Source organism: Panthera tigris, chromosome X (genome assembly GCF_018350195.1).
Source record: "Panthera tigris isolate Pti1 chromosome X, P.tigris_Pti1_mat1.1, whole genome shotgun sequence".
Classification (NCBI taxonomy): Eukaryota; Metazoa; Chordata; class Mammalia; order Carnivora; family Felidae; genus Panthera; species Panthera tigris.
This window is the reverse complement of record NC_056677.1, coordinates 4,355,686-4,379,203: the sequence shown is the minus strand read 5'-3', so window position 1 is coordinate 4,379,203 and position 23,518 is coordinate 4,355,686. Positions and strand designations below refer to the sequence as shown.

The window sequence follows — 23,518 nt, the reverse complement described above, 5'->3', positions numbered from 1 at the left end:
ACCGTGCTGGTACCCGGAAGACGTTTCACATTTGCATGTGGACGTCCCCCTGCCCGCGTGTGATGCACATACTCACAGACCTGGATGGTAGGTCTAGGAAGGAAGGATCTGGGAACTCAGCCAAATGGACCTACACCCATCGAGTTCTGCTATGCGTCTTGATTTGCTTCGTTTACTTTTGCATGCAAATAGCAAAGAAAGAAATTCATTTGGGGCCAGGAGGACAGTGTTACCTGCTACGGGGAGCGGGTGGGGATCCTTCATCATTTCCGGGCTTCGGCCTTCGGCCCTCTGATTCCTCCTGAGCCCTGTGCCAAAGCCTGCCGTTTTGGGTCCTGTCCGTGTGGACGTGTGAGCACGCCAAGTGCTGTCATTCGCTTGTCATTCGCTTTGAAAGGGTCTGAGTCCTTGAACAAGGAAGGGCATCTACCCCGAAGTACAATTACAGGCTGCTCCTGGATGAGAGTAAGGAAGTAGCCCTTTGCCGACAGGCGGTCTTTGCTCGCGGGTTTTGCTTCCAGTCTGTCCCTTCCTGTGGGTATTTGGGGGCAGGCGGCCTGCTTACGGTGCTCCGAGGGCGCCGTGGGCAAAACCCTGGCTCCTAGACCACGTGGTCCACCGGGGTTCGGAGCCAGGTCAGTTCCGTGGACTGTTGGGGTCTGAGCACGTAGAACAGTGCCCAGACGCGGTGTGTGTGTCGGCAGAGAAACCCCAGTCAGTACGTACCTGGTGGTGTGGATAGCCGCCGTGTATACCTGCGTGGCGGGGACGAGCGTGGACGGGAGGAATCGGTGGGAGGGGACCCCTCGCTTCTCTCCAGCCTGCATTCTCGACACAGCGCAGCCAGTAAGAGAACAGAAAGTGGAACAGAACCTGGGATATCCGTGGGCGTGTGCCGTGAGATGTTCCAGGGTTGTTAACTGTCGTTAATGAAACATTGGGCTGTAACTAATGACCTGCTGGCACCTCTCTGCTATATACTCGCCTTCTCTAATTATGTCCAAAGCAGTGGCTGCCAACCGCCGAAGGCCAAGGACTCTGTCCTGTCTTCCCACATAAGAACCACACTCACCGTGTCATTCACCTGCGGGAGCTCAGAGTCCAGCTGCATTTAAGTGCAATTATATTTAATACATACTTGCCAGGTACAGAAAAGAGATCATGACGGCTTGTGCTGGGAGCTTATAATCTAAGATACGAATTATTGATTATTCACAGAATAATCACCTTGGGCCTCGCTCTTGGGTCGGACAGCTGTCTGCATCCTGTCCATGGCACCCCTCGTTTGCATCAACACTAGCCTGTAAACGCAGGGCCTAATATAGCCTGGGTGTGTGGTACTTGGGTAATGGGAACATATTTCCCTGGGTGGGAAGATTATCAGTAGAAAGTGGGTATCCACATTCATATTGAGGAAACCCTCCTGATACACCCCTGTGTATTTCTTAGTTCCAAATGTCCCCGCTCACCTTTTCCTGAATGTGGGAAACTCCATTCTGGGATCAGCTGACATTGCCAGGAGCTGATTTCTGCCTTGGGGCAGAACCCTTTCTCCCCAACCCTTTCTTAGTCTCTGATTCTCTCTCTCTCTCTCTCTCTCTCTCTCTCTCTCTCTCTGTCTTTGGTCCACTTCCTGTGTTCAGACTTGACTACACCTCACTTTTAAAAATGTACCAACTGTTAATGTTAGCAGTTCAAAACATTTAATTTCTGCCTACTCTGTGTACAAACGTATTAGGCTTACACCATCACCGCTAAGAGGCCATAACAGCCTCTGGTTCTATTTACAATTTCTGTCATCAACTTAAACACCTTTCTGGTCATTAAACCATATTTATAAAGCCACTAGGTTTTATGTCCTCGTTCACTACTTCTCTTGTCCGATTTAGCCAATGGAACCTTTTTGAATAGCCAACGATCACTTTCCCCTAATAAATGAAGTTGATTAAGAACGATGAATCTGAAGTTCACTTCACTGTTCCAGGAGAAGTCAGTTAATATCATCTTAACGTGTGAGTGAAGATTAGTAATTTCAGTGCGCGTTTAAAAGTTTCTTTACGGCACTGTGGCCCCAATGGGCCAAATTCAATTAAAGACTGTAAGTCACAAAGTATTAAATAGCACACAAGAGTTTATTTGGTGGTCTTCCTTCCCTTAAACATCACTGAGTATCTTGGGCACCGAATGAGCTACCTGTCCCTTAGGGAAAATCCGTCCTCTACCAGATACTTTTCCCACCCAGCTGATTAAATTTTGCATTTTTTAGCACACGTAAATGTCTTTCCACTTAAATCCGATACTCTTTGAACTCGACAAGAATTCTCCATTCTGATTATAGGTCCCAGCTTTAAGCAAGTCCTAGGGAGGGCTATGAAAATGGCGTCTGATTGAAGGCGATATCTTTCATGTACTGGGTCTGACTTAGAGTAACGTCTTATAAGGCCATAGACTGACATGCCTCAGAAAATGAACATGCGGCCGGCCTTAACTCTGTGTCCATGGACCCTCTACGTGTTCACAGAGAGGAGGTGTCATGAGTTGCCCCTTTGCCGCTGGAAGTCAGGACACCGACCCCGTACCCTTTGATCAAGACTGCTCCCCCATCACTGCGTTTGAGTATCGGTGGTACACTCTCCATGGACGGAGGGACCCACACCTTGCTGCTTGTGGTTCTTTGCAGAAACCCTGAGTACAGTTCAGTAAAATCTGAGATTTGCAAACCCACTTAGGTCATGTGAGCATATTCTTTTAAATAAAAGGATCTTGATTGGGGGCGCCTGGGTGGCTCAGTCGGTTGAGCGTCCGACTTCGGCTCCTCAGGTCATGATCTCACAGTTCGTGGGTTGAGCCCTGTGTCGGGCTTTGTGCTGACAGCTCAGAGCCCGGAGCCTGCTTCGGATTCTGTGTCCTGTGTCTCCCTCTCTCTCTGCCCCTCTCCCGTTCATGCTCTGTCTCTCTCTGTCTCAGAAATAAATAAACATTAAAAAAAATTAAAAAAAAAAAACTATACTGGAATTAAAATAAAAATAAAAAATAAAATAAAAAGGATCTTGATTATTTGATAACTCTCCTAGTCCCTCCCCATTTTGAAAAATAAGATGTGTAAGGAGACCTTAAGTGGTTGGTTGGGTATGCCCTTGACAGAAAGAAATACCAAATAGATAAAGATTTATTAGAACTCCATGGACCGGACTGGGACTCCCCAAAATTCACCAGTTGAAACCCTTCACTCCCAGGCCCTCAGAATGCGGCTGTGTGTAGAAGTAGGGTCTTTAAAGTGGTGACTAAGGTAAAATGAGGTCAGTAGGGCAGACCCTGATCCCATAGGGCTGGTGTCCTTGTAAGAAGAAGAGATTACGGGGTGCCTGCATGGCTCACTCAGTTAAGCCTCTGACTCTTGATTTGGCTCAGGTCACGATCTCACGGTTTTGTGAGTTCAAGCCCCACGTTGGCTCTGTGCTGATAGCACGGACCCTGCTGGAGATTCTCTCTCTCTCTCTCTCTCTCTCTCTCTCTCTCTTTTTCTCTCTGTCACTCCCCTGCTTGCTGTCTTTCTCAAAAATTAATAATAAATAAAAAACCAGGGGGAATTAGGACACGGGCACACACAGAGGGATGGCCACGTGAGGACGCGGGGAGAAGACGGTTTACACACCAAGGAGACAGGCCTCAAGGGGGAACCAGCCTCGGCCCTGCCTGGATCTCAGGCTCACAGCCTGCAGTATTGGGAGTGGGAAAGGTCTGTTAAGCCTCCCGGTCTGTGTTCCTTTGGTATGGAAGACCAGTCCGCCCAGGAGTTTAGAATTTTTGATACCCTGAAGGGATCCAGCAGTCTGCACCAAGGTTCAACAGTCTTCGCCCTGGGGACGGAATGCTCCGGGATGTACAGAGCTGGGATGTACAGACGGAATGCTCTGGGATGTACTGGCTGTGCCAGTGGGAACACCACGGAAGTTTCTCCAGTCTTCCTTGGGTCCTCTTTCCACAGTTGAGTTTTGTGACATTCCTCCACCCCCACCCCCACCCCCACCCCCACCCACACACACACACAAAACTCCCTAAACAAAAACCACGCCCTGACAGCCAAAGGAATATGCCTGGACGTGATGCATTTTGTGTCTTTAAAGGAGGAGCACTTTGTAGTGATCAGTGCTGAGTTCACCGCAGTGTGATTCCTAGATGTCACGATGCTTTGCCTCACCCTAAATTAAAACTGTTTCTGGCATCGTCTCCCTACTAATGCTTATGTTGTATCCCACCAGGCCCTCTGCGGGGGCTTCCTTCATGCCAGTGGTAAGGACAGAAGGCGAGGAGGGGCAGGGCAGGCCACTGAAAGGTAGATCCCGAAGAGAATGGAAGCTGTTCTTTCAGCGGGGAAAGAACGTCTTTCAGCCTTGCATTTTGTGGAGGACATCTGCTGGTTTTCATTTATTCAAAAGGCATAAAAACATATGGATTCATCATTAAACCATAAAGCCTGGGGCCTTCGGAAGCTAATTCTTAGCAAAGTTTACACATCTGCAATATAAGAAAGACACATCCATCTAGAACGCAGTGGTTGTCTGTCCCCTAAAATTCAAGAAGGACTTAAATTATTGATGTTCATGGCACGTGTCAGTGGGACATGGGAAAGAAGAACCCAGCGATTAATGAGGTTTGTGCGTCTGCGATTGTGATGTAGCACTAAGAAAGGCCAAGGCCACGGTGTTCTTTAACAGCTGGTGGCCAGCCTCAGGAAAGCGTCACCCGTAGTGCCATCAACCGTCTGTAGCTGCCTTTTGACCTTTGGTTGTTAAGGTCCTCGTGAACGAAATGTTCAGAAAATTTTGTTCTTTCTTACGCTGGGTGTTTGGTCTGCTTGAGACTCACTGTATAGAAGTCCAGTGAAAAAAAGGAAAAACAGGTGGCCGAGAACGTTTCTTATTGTGTTACTTTTCTATTGCCGGAGTCACCAGTTAAGACAACACAGACGTCTTACAACAGCGACATTGTGCAGGTCAGAAATCCCGTATCTGTCTCACGGGCTGAACTCTTGGTGTCCACAGAGATGCGTTCCTTTCTGGAGGCTTGGGATTCCCTTGCCTTGTCCAGCCACATGCGGGCGGCCTCATTCCATGGCTCACAGCCTCTTGCTCGTCTTCAGCCTATCCACACGCTCTACATCTCTGACCATTGTTTGGTAATACGGGCGTTTGGGGCCATCCACTTCCCTCCCAGCACTGCTTGCTCCCCGAAGATTTGGGGGTGTCGTGTTTTCATTTTCATTCGCCCCACAGGATCTCTCAGTTTCCCTTATAATTTCCTCTTTGGCCTTTGAATATACAGGCACGTTGTGTACTTTCCACGTGTTCTTACCAATTTCCCCAGTAGGTTTTCTATTATCAGCTTCTGTTTTCATCCCACTGTAGATTGGGGAAGTATTTTGTATGATTTCAAGCGTTTGTCAGTTTACGGCACCTTGGCCTAGCATACCGTCTTCCCTGGAGAAGGTGTGTTCTCTTCGGCCGGGGGGGAACGTTCCGCAGATGTCTACTAAGTCCAGCTGGTTGGTGGTGGTTACGTAGTTCACGGTGTTAAGTCTAGTTCCCTCTATCCTTGCTGCTTTTTAATCTAGTTCTACCCCTTATTAAAAGCGTCATATCCAAATCTCCAACTGCTATTGTTGAATGATCTATTTCTCCCAACAGTTTTATCAGTTTCTCTTTTATGTAATTGGGGCTCTGTTGTGGAGTTCATACGTGTTTATAATTGTCGCATCTTTAGAATACGGAATGACCTCTTTATAAAATGCTTCTGTTAGATTTCTTTGCTTTGTAACCGCTACAGGCATTTGTCTTGAATCTCTGTTGTGTGATGTAGCCAATCTGCTCTTTTGGTTGCTGTGCACCTTGCCTATCTTTTCAAACCTCCTTGAAATCTTGTGCTTCTCTCGACGTAAACTGTGTCTTGTAGACACGTTATAGTTGGAGCATGGTCTTCTTGTTTTAAAATCCATTCTGGGGGCGCCTGGGTGGCGCAGTCGGTTAAGCGTCCGACTTCAGCCAGGTCACGATCTCACGGTCCGTGAGTTCGAGCCCCGCGTCAGGCTCTGGGCTGATGGCTCGGAACCTGGAGCCTGTTTCCGATTCTGTGTCTCCTTCTCTCTCTGCCCCTCCCCCGTTCATGCTCTGTCTCTCTCTGTCCCAAAAATAAATAAAAAACGTTGAAAAAAAAAAAAATTAAAAAAAAAAATAAAATCCATTCTGGCAGGGTTTAGCTTTTAATTGGGGGTTTTAATCGTTTACATAAAATGCCACTCCTGATAAAACAGGATTTTTGTATGGCATATTGTTTTGTGTATGTCTTATTTTGTTCCTTTATTTCTTCATGGAGAAGTTATACTGCCTTCTTTCATATTAACTAGATACTTTCTAGTGTACTATTTTTTTAAAAATATAATTTATTGTCAAAATGACTAATATACAATGTGTAGAGTGTGCTGTTGATTTTGGGGGTAGATTCCTATGGTCCATTGCTTACATACAACACCCAGTGCTCATCCCAACAAATGCCCTCCTCAATGCCCATCACCCACCTCCCCTCCTTCCCATCCCTCATCGACCCTCAGTTTGTTCTCTGTATTTAAAAGTCTCTTATGCTTTGCCTCCTTCTCTCTCTGTTTGTAACTATTTTTTTTTCCTTTCTCTTCCCCCATGCTCTTCTGTTAAGTTTCTCAAGATCCACGTATGAGTGAAAACATAAGGTATCCATCATTTTCTGACTCATTTCACTCAGCATAATACCCTCCAGTTCTATCCATGTTGTTACAAATGGCCAGATTTCGTTCTTTCTCATTGCTAAGTGGTATTCCATTGTATATATAAACCACATCATGTTTATCCATTCGTCAGTTGATGGACATTTAGGCTCTTCCCATAATTTGGCTGTTGAAAGTGCTGCTATGAACATTGGGGTACAAGTGCCCCTATACATCAGTACTCCTGTATCCCTTGGGTAAATTCCTAGCAGTGCTATTGCTGGGTCATAGGGTAGATCTATTTTTAATTTTTTGAGGAACCTCTACACTGTTTTCCAGAGCGGCTGCACCAGTTTGCATTTCCACCAACAGTACAAGAGGGTTCCCATTTCTCCACATCTTCTCCAGCATCTATAGTGTCCTGATTTGTTCATTTTAGCCACTCTGACTGGCATGAGGTGGTATCTCAGTGTGGTTTTGATTTGTATTTCCCTAATGAGGAGTGACATTGAGCATATTTTCATGTGCCTGTTGGCCATCTGGATGTCTTCTTTGGAGAAGTGTCTATTCTTGTCTTCTGCCCATTTCTTCACTGGATTATTTGTTTTTTGGGGATTGAGTTTTTTGATAAGTTCTTTGTAGATTTTGGACACACTAACCCTTTATCTGATATGTCGTTTGCAGAGATCTTCTTCCATTCTGTCGGTTGTCTTTTAGTTTTGCTGATCCCTTCGCTGTGCAGAAAGTCTTTAGTTTGATGAGGTCCCAGTAGTTCATTTTTTGCTTTCGTTTCCCTTGCCTCCGGAGACATGTTGAGTATGAAGTTGCTGTGGCCAAGATCAAAGAGGTTTTTGCCTGTTTTCTCCTCGAGGATTTTAATAGTTTCCTGTCTCACATTTAGGTCTTTCATCAATTTTGAGTTTATTTTTGTGTATGGTGTAGGAAAGTGGTCTAGTTTCATTCTTCTGCATGTTGCTGTCCAGTTCTCCCAGCACCATTTGTTAAAGAGACTGTCTTTTTTCCATTGGATATTCTTTCCTGCTTTGTCAAAGATTAGCTGGCCATACATTTGTGGGTCCATTTCTGGGTTCTCTGTTCTGTTCCATTGATCTGAGTGTCTGTTTTGTGCCAATATCATACTGTGTTGATGATTACAGCTTTGTAGTAGAAGCTAAAGTCTGGGGTTGCGATGCCTCTGTTTTGGTTTTCTTCTTCAATATTACTTTGGCTATTTGGGGTCTTTTGTGTTGCCATAGAAATTTTAGGATTGCTTGTTCTAGCTTTGAGAAGAATGCCAGTGCAGTTTTGATTGGGATTGCACTGAATGTGTAGATTGCTTTGGGTAATATTGACATTTATATTGACGTTTTAACATTATTTATTCTTCCAATCCATGGCATGGAATGTTTTTCCATTTGTTTGTGTCTTCTTCAATTTCCTTCAAAAGCTTTCTCCTTCAGGGGCGCCTGGGTGGCTCAGTCGGTTAAGCGGCCGACTTCGGCTCAGGTCATGATCTCGCGGTCTGTGAGTTCGAGCCCCGCGTCGGGCTCTGTGCTGACAGCTCAGAGCCTGGAGCCTGTTTCAGATTCTGTGTCTCCCTCTCTGTGACCCTCCCCCGTTCATGCTCTGTCTCTCTCTGTCTCAAAAATAAATAAACGTTAAAAAAAAAACAACACAAAAACAAAAGCTTTCTCCTTCATAAGTTTTCAGCATACAGGTTTTTCCACTTTGGTTAGGTTTATTCCTAGGTATTTGATGGTTCTTGGTGCAATTGTAAACGGGATCAGTTTCTTGATTTCTCTTTCTGTTGCTTCATTATTGGCATGGAGAAATGCAACCAATTTCTGTACATTGATTTTGTACCCTGAGGCTTTGCTGAATTCATGGATCAGTTCTAGCAGTCTTGGTGGAGTCTTTTGAGTTTTCCGTATAGAGTATCATGTCCTCTGTGAAAACTGAAAGTTTGACTTTTTCTTGGCCAATTTTGATGCCTTTGATTTCCTTTTGTTGTGTGATTGCTGATGCTAGAACTTCCAACACCATCTTAAACAACACCGGTGAGAATGGACATCCCTGTTCTGTTCCTGACCCTAGGGGGAAAGCTCTCAGGTTTTTCCCCATTGAGGATGATAGTAACTGTGGGCTTTCCCTATATGGCTCTTATGAGAAAAGTATGGAACGGTTTCCGAATTTGCCTGTCATCCGTGCTCAGGGGCCATGCTAGTCTTCTCTGTATCGTCCAGTTTTAGTGTATGTGCTGCCGAAGCAAGCACTCTACCGTTTTAATTCTCCTCTTGTTTCTTTTATTATGTATTATGTACGTTCTTAGTTATTCTCTTAGTGGTTGCTCTGAATATTACAGTTAACATCTTTTTTTTAAATTTTTTTAATGTTTATTTACTTTTGAGAGAGAGTTAGATAGAGTGTGAGACAGGAAGAGGCAGAGAGAGAGTGGGAGACCCAGAATCCGAAGCAGGCTCCAGGCACTGACCTGTCAGCACAGAGCCCGACGCGGGGCTCGAACCCACGGACCGTGAGATCGTGACCTGAGCCGAAGTCAGACGCTCAACCACTGAGCCACCCAGGCGCCCCAATTACAGTTAACATCTTAATGTGTCACCACCTAGTTTGCACTAATGCCAGCTTAGCTTAAAACTTATGCCAAAACTTTGCTCCGACATGGTTCCATCCTCTCCCCGCTCCTTCGTGCTGTTACTGTCATGAGAATTTCATCGTTCAACATTATGTGCACATAAATAGAGATTTATAATCATTGCTTAGTGTAACTGTCTTTTAAATCGGATTTAAAAAAAGATTTACAGACAAAAACACATTTATCTTGTCTTTTATGTACCCCCGTGGGTAAAATCTCACTCCCCTCCCCCACATTTGTGAACCATTGCTTTAAGGAATATAAAAAAGTGTTGGAGCATCCCTATTGAGCATAATTTCAGCATAATCTACTAAAACTGCCAAAGAAATTTTTGAGTTGGCCATTGCATAACCAGCCAAAACACAAACATTCTGGTAGAAAAAGTATTGCATGTTTCAGTATTTCCAAACCTTACTTGATAATAGTTTGCAAAACAAAAAACAAGTTATCTGTCATTTTGGGTTGTAGGCCACCTTCAAGTCAGATCTTTTCTTGGGGTGTAGCTGACAATAGTGTTGATGGAGAAGGGACATAGATACCTCATCGTGCTAGCAATGGTATCAGTTTGACGTGGGGAGAAGTCTTTTTGGAGACCGTGGTTGAGTTTCCCCGGGCTGCACGGTCAGGGGGCATTACACAGTCTGAGAAAACTTCGGTTACGTTAGACGTCCTGCGTGTGCGAGCGGGCGAGCAGAGTCCCTGGAGGACTCCGTATGCTCATGGCCCCCTCCGTGCCCAAATGAGGGGAGCTCTGCTCCAGGTCTTAAGAGAAATCTTTGGGAGAACTCACTTCTTGGGGAGCCCTTGGCTGACCTCAGTCCAGAGTCTGGAAATACCTTCACTTAATTCCCTCAGCTGGATAACTCCAGTTGAAGGGAATAACACACCAAAGCGTCACTGCTCCAGGCTTCTAGATCAGTCTTTCCAACAGGAGAGAGCAAAACGGCAAATGCGAAACTCCGAGCCTGGGTTTGCACAGGGAGGACGTCTGGGCTTAAGGAAGGCGATGAAACTTTGCAGCCCACGTGAGTATCTGGGTGCTGGAAGCCATCAGCTGTTGCGAGAACAAACAGGTGTCCCCAGGAGCACCCAGGAGCCCCAGTGAGGGGAGACACTAGGTGACCCGTTCTCTGCATCCTGTGTGGTCGGGGTGCTGTGCCCTGGCATCAGTGTGCCCATCTGAGAGCTGGGTATGCCGTGCCCCTAGTCCATACCACGGACGGCTGTCACAGATTCTAGTGCCACTCACCCCGTGGGAAATGCCAGCAGTTATTGACCCTGTCTTACTAATTATTGTGGTAGCCACACATTCTCTGTTGTGTCATGACCGTGAATGCTGATGACACTTCAGCCCCGAGGTTCTAACCCTTGTGCAGGCATCACAACTCTTGCACAGGGCTCGTTAAAACCCAAGTAGCGTGGGCCCCGGGCTCTCTGGCTCTGTGGGTCTGGGTGGATCCAAGAATTTGCATTTCCTGTGAGGGCCCAGATAATGCTGATGCCGGGGTGGGTGGGTCTCCTGGAGAGCCACTGCTTGAGTCCCAGTGCCCGGAACTGACACGGGACAAGGGAATGTGCGGAGGCCGTGTGTTAAAACGGGAGCTCACGGGATTGCATACAGGGCTGCGTGTCATTGCTGGATGGTGCATATGCGGGCTCGCTGCCCTGCAATAAGTCCTGGACAGTGAGTCTCATTTCCTTATTGTTATTTATTTTATTCAGATTCACGTACACATTTCCTTTTCTTGATTGTAAGCTGGGCCAGTAGCATTTACGTATCAGTAATGTACCATCAGGCATCAGATAGGAGTCGACACCTTGTAGAGTGAGTCCAAGGCTGTGTTTGGGAGATTTGTACCTTCAAAAGCACTTCATTGTCACTGCCACCTTCCACAGTTCCTTCCCTGACTTTCCCCCTATTTTAGGAAATATTTGTCTGTAATCCTGCGATTTCTCAGGGCTCGGAGCGTGCCGTCCTCTCTGCCTTCTGCCTCTCTGTCTCTGGCCTTCACCACTTTGCTGTGTTTCTGAGGACCCACTGCGTATGTCTGTTGCCTCTGATTCCAGACCCCACCGTCACCCACACCCAGCCTTCCCCATGACCTTTGGCACCTGTCCAAGGGCAGGAGAAAGAGCAGGACGAAATGCCAGAGGCTTGGGGAGCACAGTGACAAGGGGAGGCCTGGGTGCGGGGAGTAAATTCTCCTATTGGTCTGTGTTGTACCCTTCTTCAGAAAGGGGGGCATCGTGTCTCCTGTGGGTTCTGTGGGAAACACTCTGTGTGATCGTCACGCCGCTGGAAGGTTGCTTGGCTGCACCCGCTGGCCACCTGGGGACCCCTGTCCTTGACCTGGCGGGTGCCTAGGGACACCTGGGACTTGCCTAGGGCAAGCTCGTTGCCTTCCTGAAATCCTGGCAAAGGGCGTTTCTTCCCAGGCCAAAGGTACGAGGCAAGACTGCTAAAAGTCTTTCCTCCTTGGCCACACACGTCATGGTTTCTAAAAGACAAGTATGTGTTTGGCCGAGAACCATCTCTGTGTCACCTGTTGCGTCCACATTCTTGTCCTGTCGGCCGTGGGCCGACCCCAGGGACCTCTCTGTTCCCCAGCAGGAGGAACGCTGTGCTCCGTGAACCCTTTGTGGCCTTGTTCTGCCAGCACTGGCTGTCAGTCTGTTCTCCTCAAGGGAAACCTGAATTCATGTGGCTCGTCCTACCCCGGCCGCACTTTCAGGGCAGTTCCGAAGCGCAGGGCAAGCGCCGTGTAGTGTTGGGTGATCTTCCAAATGTGTGAAATGCTCTTTTCGGCAGTGCTGCAGATTCTCCACTCCTGGAGCCTGCCTGTGTTTTCAGGACTGGACCATGAGGTTTGGATGCACGCAGAAAACTTTCTCTGCAACAGCACAGAGATGGCATTTTACGAAGGAAAGTCAAGGTCCAAGAAACTTTTGTCCCATTGGCCTTCACGGGTAGTTTAAGCTGTTCAGTTAGGGGCGCCTGGGTGGCTCAGTCGGTAGGCGTCCGACTTCAGCTCGGGTCATGACCTCGAGGTCTGTGGGTTCGAGCCCCGCGTCGGGCTCTGGGCTGACAGCTCAGGGCCCGGAGCCTGCTTTGGATTCTGTGTCTCCCTCTCTCTCTGCCCCTTCCCGGTTCATGCTCTGTCTCTCGCTCTCAAAAATAAATAAACAGGGGCGCCTGGGCGGCTCAGTCAGTTGGGCGGCCGACTTCGGCTCAGGTCATGATCTCGCGGTCCATGGGTTCGAGCCCCGTGTCGGGCTCTGTGCTGACAGCTCGGAGCCTGGAGCCTGTTTCAGATTCTGTGTCTCCCTCTCTCTGACCCTCCCCCGTTCATGCTCTGTCTCTCTGTCTCAAAAAAAAAAAAAAACAACGTTAAAAAAAATAAACATAAAAAAATAATAAAGGTACAGTTAGATCAGCTTTTTTTTTCCTTTAAGTTTACTTATTTTGAGAGAAAGAGAGCATGAGTGGGGGAGGGGCAGAGAGCGAGAAGGAGAGAGAGAGTTCCTAGTAGGGTGCATGGCCAGCGCAGAGCCTCACGCAGGGCTGGATGTCCTGAACCGTGAGATCGTGACCTGATGCTAATTGACGACTTGGACACTTAACCGACTGAACCACCCAGGGGCCCCGGTTGGACCAGTTTCAGTGTGTCATTACCTGTCTGACTTCCTTCATCGGGTGTAATTGACCTAAAACCCATTCATGTTGTTGCAGGCACCCAGGGGTTGTATTTTCCTTTCCACTCCTACTACTTAGGTGGAGACTCAACTCTTTCAGAAACCGCCCCACTGTTCAGCAGAGCTGTTTCTATACTGGGTTGTGTATTAGCTTGCCACGGGTGCTATAACAAATTACCACAAATGACTTAATGGCTGCTGGCTTGAAACAACACAGAATTGTTGTCATTCCCTTCTGCAGGCCAGACGTACAACATTAGTCTTGGCAGGGTGTTCACAGGCTCTGCTCCTTCAGGGCTCTCTGGAGGAGAATCTAGAGGCCTCCCGCATGCCTTGCCTTGTGACCCTCCCCCGCTCCCAGCTTCTGGTTCTGTGCTCACCCCTCCTTCCCTGACTCTGACCCGCCTGCCTCCCCTTATAAACACTCTCTGGTGACCTGGCGCCTGCTGCATAATCAAGGACCAGCTCCCCATCTCAGGGCACATAACGTGGTCACACTGCACGCGGGGTCACAGTTCCTTTTGCCTGTGAGGTGAGATATTCACAGGTTCTGGGGACAACGTTGTAGACATTTTTGGGGGATTGCTATTCTATCTACTGCAGGTTTTTGGCTCATCATTGAGTTGTAAAGTTCGGTTCCTTGTGCCAGAAAAGTTGTAAAGTTCGGCTCCTTGTGCAAGAAAAGTTGTAAAGTTCGGTTCCTTGTGCAAGAAAAGTTGTAAAGTTCGGTTCCTTGTGCCAGAAAAGTTGTAAAGTTCGGCTCCTTGTGCGAGAAAAGTTGTAAAGTTCGGCTCCTTGTGCGAGAAAAGTTGTAAAGTTCGGCTCCTTGTGCGAGAAAAGTTGTAAAGTTTGGTTCCTTGTGCGAGAAAAGTTGTAAAGTTCGGCTCCTTGTGCGAGAAAAGTTGTAAAGTTCAGCTCCTTGTGCGAGAAAAGTTGTAAAGTTCGGCTCCTTGTGCGAGAAAAGTTGTAAAGTTTGGTTCCTTGTGCGAGAAAAGTTGTAAAGTTTGGTTCCTTGTGCCAGAAAAGTTGTAAGTTCAGTTCGTAGATACAAGTCGTGTGTGTGCATGTCTGTGTTGTAAATATCCTTGCCTTTTGGTTTCTTGCTGGTGGTGTCTTTTAATTTTGGCGAAAGCCCCTTTATCCACATATCCCCTATGCAGGTTGCATTTTGTGTTCTCTGTGTGAAAACCTCATATAACCTATGATTCCAAACATGTCCTTCTATGTTTTCTTGTACAAGTTATATAGTCTTGGTTTTATATTTAGATCTATGATCCTAGTACCCATGTTCATTTTTCCACCATTATACAGGTATACTTCCATACGTAGATGGGCGATCCAGCAACATTTTCTGAACCAGCTCATGTTTTAAATGAAATTTATTTATTTATTTATATTTAAAAAAAATAATTTTTTTAATGTTTATTTATTTTTGAGAGAAAGACAGAATATGAGCAGGAGAGGGGCAGAGACAGAGGGAGACACAGAATCCAAAGCAGGCTCCAGGCTCTGAGCTGTCAGCACAGACCCTGACGTGGGGCTCGAACTCACAAACCGTGAGATCATGACCTGAGCCAAAGTCGGACGCTTAACCGAATGAGCCACCCAGGCGCCCCACTGTCCTTGTATAATTTTTATATATTTTTTAATTTATTTTTGAGAGACAGAGTGTGAGCGGGGGAGGGGCAGAGACATACCCACACAGAATCCGAACCAGGTTCCAGGCTCTGAGCTGTCAGCACGGAGCCCGACATGGTGCTCGAACTCACGGAGTGTGGAGATCATGATCTGAGCTGAAGGTGGATGCTCAAGCGACTGAGCCACCCAGGCGCCCCTTAAATGAGTTTTAGAAGTTGAGTATGGATTACCAGGGGACAAAAAAATCCTTCGAGCAATCCCCATACACACTAAGTGGAATAATCGATAATGCCAGTGAATCATGCCAAATGCTAATCAAAGGTTTTTACTTCACAGGGGATCACACAAATGATCATTACTGATCTTTATTTTAAGCAATCACAGTTATTATTACTCCTTTACGGTTCAAAACTGATAGCTTATAGCCACGGGAAGCGATACATCAAAAACTCTTAAGTACTTTTCTCTAAGCCTGCTAGGGCAAGCAAGCTTCCAAAATGAAGCAAAAATTACCACGACTCATAATTTCATGCTTGTTAATTATTCATTTCCCTCTTTTACATCCCTAAACACAAGGAAGCGCTGCCTTTTACGTGCAGGCTCGTTTGTAAAGGTTAACTAGCTGCCACAGAGACTATGCAAGCCTCTCCCATCTGTAGAAAGCGTGGACGCGGGAGAGAGTGTTTAACTGCCCTAGGCCTGTAGGAACCTGCAGTCTTGGCTGGAGAACAGATCACCGTACTTCCGTTCCTGCTAGGCTCTCGATTTCCTTCCTCTACGCTCTCGTTTTCCTTCCTCCTAGGCTCTCGATTTCCCTCCTGCCAGGCTCTCGTTTTCCTTCTCCTGCCCATACTGCTAGGAGGCCCGCTGCTAACCTCTGCTTGCTGCTCTCAGACGACCTTTCTTGGCTACCAGGTCATTGCCGTTGGCCGAGGGCAGTATTTCAGTAGGTCTTGAGAAATACTCAGATTTATATACTGGCATTTTCTCATTCTTTTTGCAAAGTTTCCCCTACCTTTGCGGGTGTTTGACTTCTCCTTTGTTTGTTCAACAGGCATTAATGAGCCGTTTGGTTCTCATCACAGATTTATTTCACTTATAGCAGGGACTGTTTTGGCCTCAATTATCAAGTTTTTCTGAGGTCCTATCACATAGTAGGTGCCCAATAAATATTTGCTTAATCAAATCGATTGCATTTCAAGCATATGCCCTTTCTGTATTCCGAAGATCGATGTCTGGTTCTTAAGATTGTTCACGTATGATTCTGTTGAGTGTTGCATGTCATACGTATTTTTATAACAAAAGATGTTTCCAATTTATAAATATTTGGTCCAGAAGAACCTCTGTGCTCAGTCATTTGAAACTTTGGCTTACTTTTAATTTGGAGGAAAAAAATCAATTTTACGTTGCTTTGGGTTCTCCTGTATATCATTACAGTTTTGTTTTTTTCTTTTTTTCTCCATGGTATGCAAAGCATAAATGAAAATAATAGCTGGGGGGGCCGCGAGGAGCAGTGAGCAAGTAATATTTTTGGGTCACACGTAATTAAGCAAAACAAGCCAAGACTACAACTAAATATGAAACAAGGTAGTTTTGTAGCTTATTGTGGTTTGTAACCTGCTGTTTTTTAATGGAAGATTTCTGTAAAGATTTGTGGGAATCCTGAAAGAACATTGTTTCTGTCTGTGCTTTGTGCTGCACTAGATTTTTTTTTTTTAAGCTTATTTATTAATTTTGAAAGAGAGAGAATCGGGAGGGACGGAGAGAGAAAATCAGAAGCAAGCTCAGTGACATCTGTGCAGAGCCCGTTGTGCTGGAACTCACGAACCGTGAGATCCTGACCTGAGCGAAACCAAGAGTCAGACGCTTAACTGACGGAGCCACCCAGGTGCCCCCCCTCCACTGCAGCGGATTTTTACAAAGTTTCTTTTCTTTTTTTCCCTTTGGACTGTTAGGCGCCTTTCCTACCCCCTGGCTTTTGTTTGGACCCAGCGTCCTGTGCTGGAGCGTTTCCCACAAAGGTCCATCCCCTCGGTGCACAGCAGGATAAGAGCGCATGTGTGAATGGGGTTACTGGGCAGAGGCTCAGACGTGAATCCGTGTGTGTGCAAGCCCGCGTCAGTGCCGCACGTCTTTACGCCACCTTGTGTCCTGACTGTCGCAGTCCCTCGTGAACGCTTCCTCACCCTCGCACAGGGTCCTTGTTGCTGTGCAGACCGTGGGGTGTTTCCCTCCTTGTTGCTGTGCAGACGGTGGGGTGTTTCCCTCCTTGTTGCTATGCAGACGGTGGGGTATTTCCCTCCGAAGGGCCGCGACTAACGCAGGGCTCAGAGGAGTTCCTGTGTGAAGAGGTGCTCTAGGGAGCGAGGTGAACAGCGCTAGGCAGTGCGTGTGGCCCCACCGCCTGCCCGGGAACGTGGTAGAGGTTGGCTTGTGGATTGCCGGGTATCCAGGACGACATGTGAGGGCAGGCTGTCGGCAGCCACGTAGGGCCCGTGGTCCCCGATTTTTGACTGGCTCGGTGACTGTTTCCTTTAATGGGACTTGAATGTCTGGGGCCAGCCGGCACGGCTCCCACCCCTTTGCAGCTCACCAGGTGGCTTTCCACGTGGGTATCTTGTGGACTTAAGGTGGAGATACCTGCCCCCTCGCGGTTGCCCGTTCTTCCTTCTCCATCGTGGGTGACGGTCCAGGGGCAGACGACAGCAGCCTGGGGGATACTGAGCAAGAACGAAATGGCAGGCAGCTAACTGCCACCTTACGCATAGGACAGCAGGGTGCCGACACTGCCCGGGACGAATGTGACGGCAGAGCCCCGGCCCTCAGCGTCCCCGGCAGCTTTCCTGGGGGCCAGAGCACGCCCTCTGTGGAAGTCACTGGTCCCCACCACTCTGTCCTCGCTGACCGCCAGTTTTCAGCACAGGACCAACCCCAAAGGCCAGATGTGACCCCCAGACCCGTCACATAGCCTGCCCTGCTTCTGCATAGACCCCCTGCTCTGCCTCCTCCCCCCTGCAGCTTCCCTGTGCCCAGCTCTGAGTGAGCCACCCCTGCTCGGTCTCATCCAAGGGTCTTCATTGGCTTCCACACTTCCCTTTGTCCTTCAGGACTTTGAAACTGCAGGAGTGCCTCTTCCTTCCTTCCCTCGCCAAGTCCGTGAGAGTGGTGTTTTCACACTTTCTTGGTCGCCCTCCAGGTGACAGTGCCTTCCTACTACACCTAGGGCGACCGCTGCTCTCAGCAGATGCTGGCCCGTGCAAGGACATGGCTTGCGTGAGCCATGGCTCTCCACGGCGGCTGGTCTGGCCAGTGGATTGACTGAAACCAAGCTGGGCCAGCAGGAGCGTGCCCGGAGCCCATTGGAGCCCCATGATAGCAGGGTGGGCAGGACGTGGGCCGGGTGCCCTGTGCCAGCAGCATAAAGAATTGCCCTTAGCACCTGCTGCCTGCAATGGCCTCACGGCACAGCTTTTGCCTTTAGGGTTCTAGGAATGATGAAGCAAGCTCGGCTGCCTTAAGAAGTCAAGAAAAGCCCAAGGCAAGCTAGATACCACATCCAGCGCTCTCAGATAACTCAGCTCCTGTCCCCTGTGAATCACTGTGTTTCCAGGCCATGACGTTAAGAGCTCAGGGTTTCAGATCGCTGTGCCACTGACCCAGTAGTCCACTTGTGGAAAAGGACTCCTCTTATGCAGCGATGACCTTCATGGGGCTGCCGACGCTTTCGCTTGGGGGAACCAGGCCCACCCTAGGGCATGCGTGTGCCAGATGCGAGCATGAGAGTAGCTGTTCTCCAAACAGGGCCACCAGCAACAACTGTGGCTTCATGTTTGCTGGTCTCAGTGCTAGACATTGTTTTCTTGGTTGCCAGTTAAGAGAAAAATGAGCCACTTAACTCCTTCTTTCAGTAGAGTATGTTCCACTAAGCTGCCCATATTTTTATTCTTGAAAAGAAACAGTAGCTTGTTAGATGTCCTTTCAAAGGAGGTGCGCCCTTGCCCTGTGAAACTGTGCTGTGCACGGTCCCCTGGCCGTCTCCTCTCCCCTCTGCTGGTGCCCAATTAACTCCGATTAACCGACAACTCTAATTAATTGGACTCATTTGCTGCTGTTGACTTTGGAAAGAATGGGGCATATTCATTTGCTTCTTATTTAAAAACTCTTGCTTTCACTAAAAACATATTAACATAGATCTCATCTGTTGTCAGAGGAATAGGAAAAGAAAGGAAGGTTTAAGTAGTAATAGTATACTATAGAGAGGAAATGTAAACGTTAGGATTAAGGTTATAACTGATTTTTCCCCCTTAATTTCTACTAATAAATCTATATATGTCGTTATTGAAGTTAAGCTTTTCTTAAAGGTATTCCATTAAAAATTTTTTTTTTAATGTTTATTTTTGAGAGAGAAAGAGAGACAAAGTGTGAGCACGGGAGGGGCAGAGAGAGAGAGGAAGACACAGAATCCAAAGCAGGCTCCAGCCTCTGAGCCCTCCACGGGGCTCGAACTCCAGAATCGTGAGATCATGACCTGAGCCAAAGTCGGATGCTTGACCGACTGAGCCAACCAGTCGCCTCAAAGGTGAGCCGTTTTTAAAACCAGCGGCTTTGTAAAGCACAGGGCTTCAGTAAAAACAGTACGTCAGCTCTGTGGCTTTCCACTCTAGCACAGTCGCGACTTCCCCGGGGGTGCCTTCTAAAACTCACCCTGCAGGGCCCGCCCCCAATTTCTGACTCTCCAGAATATCTGGTCATCAACTACAGATCACCTCCAACATGCTATCAAAACAGCTTAGGAAGAGGACACGTCCACTTACATCAAATGGCATCGTACACTGAGTATTTGTCATTAAAGCCGTGTCACCGTTAAAATGCGTACCGTCCTCTGCATTCAGAAACACTGCTGCAGTTCCTCAGTCCTCCCGTCTTCCGATTGGGACCATTTCGTCTTCAGTGAGGCTGGGCTCTCCCATCTGAAAAGGTATTCATATCTTCAGGACACCCACCTATCTGTCATATCACACAAATCACTGGCTGTTGATCACCCCCTGCCCCCTTTTTATAATTGGACATCATCAAAGTATGACTATTCTGGAGACACAGGAAGTCTGGAAAAAGCAGTATGTGGCTTTGTTGTAGTGTTCAGGGTATGCAAGGTATGACTGCCTGGCAAGCAGTAATCGATGTGGGTCAGAATCCCTTTTCCGAAACTCGTGGAGCCAGTCGTATCTCGGTTTTTAAGTTACCGGTGTTAAAAAACATTACAGGGGCGCCTGGGTGGCTTGGTTGGTTAAGCATCCGACTTCGGCTCAGGTCACGATCTCGCGGTCCGTGAGTTCGAGCCCCGCGTCGGGCTCTGTGCTGACAGCTCAGAGCCTGGAGCCTGTTTCAGATTCTGTGTCTCCCTCTCTCTCTGCCCCTCCCCTGTTCCTGCTCTGTCTCTCTCTGTCTCAAAAATAAATAAATGTTAAGAAAAAAAAAATTTAAAAACATTACAATGCACATGTTCCGTGAGATACACGCTCTCGTACGGCAGTGTCTGGGGCAGGACCCGTGAGCAAACCCACAGGTGTTTCTATAGAGAAGTGTGTGAATATTCGCACTGTGATAAACAATAAACAGTCCCCCCACCCCTTGTGCCAGTCCAGGTCAGGTTTTGCTGCTAAATGCAGACTTTTCACTGCAGAAGCGTATGGATGAAGCGATTGTACGTGAGGGCTCATGTTTGTGTACCCAGCCGGGCAGGTACTTAACAGGTGTATGAAGCTGGCTCCATATGCCTGGAGGAAGGTGTCACCGTCTTGTAAGTGCACTGCAGATACTTAGTGGTTTGGTGTTTTGTTATTATGTAAAATATTTTGCAGGAGGCAGTGTGGCTTCTCAGATTAAAGAGGTCTTGCCGTGCAGAGAAAGCAGCTCTTGTGGTCTCGGAACTCAGACACGCAGGTGCCAGGCAGGTGTCCCCCACCCCCACCCCCAAGGGGGTTCCAGACGATGATGCTGGAGTTTGCCCAGCCAGCCACTGCACTCACAGCTCAGCATGGACTATTGTACTTGAGTGACGCAACCATCCCCCTTACCATCCCCATTCTACAGGTCGGTAACCCGAGGACCAGCCAACGGCTGAGCACCTGTTAGAAGATTTCACTGACTTGTGAAGTGCAGGGCGGGGTCTGAAACCCAGGGACCTCCCACAGCGGGAGTCTTGTCACACCCAGCCCCGCAGGCCAGCCCTGGCAGTGTGCCACCTCTCCCTGGGGAAGACACTACAAGTCTGGAAGGCTAAGAGACCCGTCCCAGGACTGGCAGCTAACATGTGGCCGAGCTGGGACTTTACTGCTCAACTTTGAGATTGCTGATCTCCACAATTTCTCCCAATACTTCATTCCAGCTCTGGGCTGGAAACGACAACGGGGGTGGGTGGAGAAATCAGGGCTCAGCATGCTCGTCCGTGACACATGGGTTAAGGTGTTTTGCTATGAAGCAGTGCAAGTTCTTGTTCTAAAACTGGAATTAGGTGCTCGTTTGCAGGCTGGGGTGCAGCTCCCTGCATCGGAGACGTGGAGAGACACCCTTTATGGGGTGTCTCTTTATGGGGTAAAATGCAAAGCGTCACCGTCCTCTGGGAGCCAGGGATCGAGTCGGCAAACATGTAAATACATTCTCAGGGATGAAAAGATGACAGTGACCACGTTACCAGCGCAGAACCTTGGTGTCAGAGACCCCCGTGCAGGCCAGCAGGGTCTCCACGCCAGCCTTGCTGCACGTGAGGTGTAGACATGCCTTCAGCTGCAGCTCTGTGAATTTAGGCTTGAATGTGTCCCCGGGAGGGCGGCCCGCTGTCTGCGATGACACCCGCCTTCTGGCCACTGCAACCCGGTTTGCCAGGTTCCGGTCTCCGGTCTGAAGCCCACCTGTCACCGCTCAGCTGATGGCCTCACCTGCAGCCCGTGCCCAGCAGTGGTGCCCAGGCTCTGGGCTCTGTCTTGCGCAGACAGGGCGGTTTGTGCTTTGCGAAGCACGCCTTTCCCACACTCCTCAGTTGGGCAGCAACTTCTGCGGCTGTAACGCGTTACGGTGCTGTTCTCCCGAAAAATAACAGACGCGTGAGTTGAACGCGTTGGCCCGCGCTCGCTTGTGCACAGCAGAGCTCACGCACCTGACACTTGCCCTGCTGCTTTTTATGCTCCTTTTAGGGATTTCTTTCCCCTTTCAGAAAACCGTCCCTTTGCTTGGAAGCATGGTGTCATGAGCCTGCGAAGGCAGGCTCAGATGTGAGGACTCTAATGACTTGTTTAGAGCCTCGCTTCTTCACCCGGACTTTGGGATGATTTTGTCCAAACTGTGAACAAGAGTGGTCTGCCCAGCCCCCTACAGATAGGTAATCCCGCAGCTCGGCGTCTTGTGAGTTAAAAGCTCTGGCACGCGGCTTTAAGTGCACACTGCTGAAAGCGTTTTCGGAGGCCACCGTGTCGTTTCTGGCTTGGGGATTATTATTTCCTCCGCGCTCTCCTCTTGATCGTCATCCACTTGCTTTACCCAGACGCCCCGAGCAGGACCTGCATCTTTCTGCCCGGGTTCTGCCCCTTCTTCTCTCCTGCGCAGCCTCGCGTTTGAACACGGCTGTGCGCGTGTACGTGTGCGTGAACAGGCGTGCGAACGTACGTACGTCTAGACACGTGTACGGCTGTGCGTGTACTTGTACGTGAACACGCGCGCGAACGTAGGTACGTCAAGAGGTGTGTACGGCTGAGCGCGCGTACGTGAACACGCGTGTGAACGTATGTACGTCTAGATGTGTGTACGGCTGTGCGCGCGTACGTGTACGTGAACACGCGTGTGAATGTACGTCTAGACGTGTGTACGGCTGGGCGTGCGTACGTGTGTGCACACACGTGCGAATGTACGTCTAGACGTGTGTACGGCTGGGCGCGCGTACGTGTGCGTGAACACGCGTGTGAACGTACGTACATCTAAATGTGTACGGCTGGGCGCGTGTACGTACGTATGTCTAGGCGTGTGAACGTATGTATGTCTAGACGTGTGTACAGCTGGGCGCGCATACGTGAACACGCGCGCGAAGGTACGTACGTCAAGACGTGTGTACGGCTGGGCGCGCGTACGTGTGGGTGAACACGTGTGCGAATGTACATCCGTCTAGACGTGTGTACGGCTGGTAGCGCGTACGTGTGTGTGCACACACGTGCGAATGTACGTCTAGACGTGTGTACGGCTGGGCGCGCGTACGTGTGCGTGCACACGCGTGCGAATGTATGTACATCTAAATGTGTGTACGGCTGGGCGCGTGTACGTGAACATGCGCGCGAACGTACGTACGTCTAGGCGTGTGAACGTATGTATGTCTAGACGTGTGTACAGCTGGGCGCGCGTACGTGAACACGCGCGCGAAGGTACGTACGTGAAGACGTGTACAGCTGGGTGCGCGTACGTGCACACGCGTGTGAACGTACCTAGGTCTAGATGTGTGTATTGAGTCCTGCGTTCCAGCACGGCCACGCACAGACCTCTCCCCCTCCCCATTTTCCTCACCGCTGCGGGTGCTAGGTTTGCAGATGCTGGCTCCCAAGCAGATGACGACGTGCTGTGTAGGCCTCCTCGCAAACTCTGCTTTCCTCTGGGCACCTGGGCTCAACGTCTCCAAAACGCACGCAGCCGCCTGTGGCGTCCCTGCTCCTCCAACGTCTGGCTTGCCTTTGCCAGACGTTCATGAGATCGCGGGGGCCACCGTGCACCGGAAGTGCTGTGTTCCGGCAGGCCGCGGAGGCGTTAGCTGGCCTTTC

General features: G+C 48.8%; 1 protein-coding gene and 1 non-coding gene across 3 annotated transcripts in view; one reads left to right on the top strand and one right to left on the bottom strand.

The window, feature by feature from the left end:
• Window positions 1–23,518, top strand: part of LOC102958111 (pseudouridine 5'-phosphatase) — a 173,396-nt gene that overhangs the window by 10,107 nt on the left and 139,771 nt on the right. The gene's annotated exons all lie outside the window — the stretch shown is intronic.
• On the bottom strand, window positions 8,904–9,009 carry LOC122235568. Its single transcript, XR_006213621.1, has one exon. It is a non-coding gene; the product is annotated as a U6 spliceosomal RNA (small nuclear RNA).